Here is a 256-nt window from a genome sequence, read left to right as displayed (position 1 = left end):
GAGGAGATCTGCGCAGTCTCCGTGCGTACGTGCGTTAAAGCCCGCGCTTTTACACACACTGGAGATTCTCCTACGTGGCCAATGAAGAGCTGGAGACTTTCTTCCAGTATGCACTGCAACCATGGAGTTTGCGTACTGGGACTTGTAGTTTAGCAGGCGGTATAGGCAAATTGGACACTGTCTTATCCGCAGTTTCCTCGTGGCCTCACGGTCTAACCTGGACCACCGGAGTGCGGAGTGCGACCAGCCTGTCATT

This window comes from Trachypithecus francoisi, unplaced genomic scaffold (genome assembly GCF_009764315.1).
Source record: "Trachypithecus francoisi isolate TF-2019V2 unplaced genomic scaffold, Tfra_2.0 Lachesis_group11, whole genome shotgun sequence".
In the NCBI taxonomy this organism is placed as follows: domain Eukaryota; kingdom Metazoa; phylum Chordata; class Mammalia; order Primates; family Cercopithecidae; genus Trachypithecus; species Trachypithecus francoisi.
This window is presented reverse-complemented; position numbering follows the sequence as displayed.